At 23.5% G+C, this 1206-nt stretch overlaps 1 protein-coding gene across 1 annotated transcript in view; it reads right to left on the bottom strand.

Moving 5' to 3' along the window:
• LOC107640488 overlaps positions 1–1206 on the bottom strand; it is a 14342-nt gene that overhangs the window by 752 nt on the left and 12384 nt on the right. The gene's annotated exons all lie outside the window — the stretch shown is intronic.

The following is a 1206-nucleotide window of genomic DNA, read 5'->3' as shown; positions in this document are numbered from 1 at the left end:
ATTATTATTTTTGAGCATGAAAAAAATGTATTATAAATCTTATATCTTTAAAAAATATGACTTTTAAATAGTTTATAAGTGCGAGACAATCTTCACTTTTTGAATTAGTTTTTAGAATTGAACTAGACTTATTTAATCTCAATTCTAATAAGACAGAAAATCAAAGTAAGAAAAAAAAAGGTTAAGTTTTGTTTTGAAATAATTTTTTTTTATTAATTTCTATATGTGTCTTCTTCTATCTCCAATAAAATAGGGCCTCTCAGTAACTTGTTATTATGTCTGTCTCCAAAACAAACTCTAAAGGTATAAAATAATTAATGATATCATGATGAGTATAGAAAACCAGGAGAATACTCATTTGTGGTATGAAAGAAGTTTAGAGCACAGTTTCAATGAAAACAAAAGGACAAGTGAAATATTACTTTTTGAATTAATCAAACTATTTTAAATGTTAACTAACATGTAATTCTCTCAAATTTATATATATTAAATAATGTTATTTTACTTCATCTGAAAACCTACTTAAGATGTTTTTGGGAATATATAGCTTTACATAAAAAAAAAAAAATTTGCATCATCCCTCGTTGTTTTACTAAAATAATGCTACCTTCAGAGTCAAATGTCTAGTTAATTATATTGTTCTTGTTCTGGATAAACTTGATTATATTTTGGATTAGACATATGATTTCTTGGTTGTTTATTTATATAATAGAATTGATGATTCTTATGTTGAAAAGGGACTAAATAGAAAAACCCAAATGCCGGCATATAATGGAGAAAACTAATCATTATAACCAAAGCGGTTTGTTTAGTTATACGTGGCGCGTTACATGTATTGGATGAGTTGTTTATCAAAGCTTAATACTATAAGAAAGTTTTTAAATATTTTCGAATGTTTTCTTATTACCGATTTAAACAATTCTTGATACCATTTACAAAACTTGCTTAAATTTAGTACTTAAATAATTGTGAATTAATTAAAAATTTTCAAATTATAAAAAAATATTTTATCTTTTGGACAAATCATCAAAGAGGAAAAAAACATTTATTCTAATTTATACCTATATATATAGTTGAACTTGTTCTATTAAGCTACAAAATCTATAAGTTTTTTCTGATCACTAAATTGTAATTAGTTTTGTATTTATTATATTATATAAAATTTGAAAAAGTTTCGATTCATACTTTCTGGTACACTAGTTTTTA

This window comes from Arachis ipaensis, chromosome B01 (genome assembly GCF_000816755.2).
Source record: "Arachis ipaensis cultivar K30076 chromosome B01, Araip1.1, whole genome shotgun sequence".
Classification (NCBI taxonomy): Eukaryota; Viridiplantae; Streptophyta; class Magnoliopsida; order Fabales; family Fabaceae; genus Arachis; species Arachis ipaensis.
This window is presented reverse-complemented; position numbering and strand designations above follow the sequence as displayed.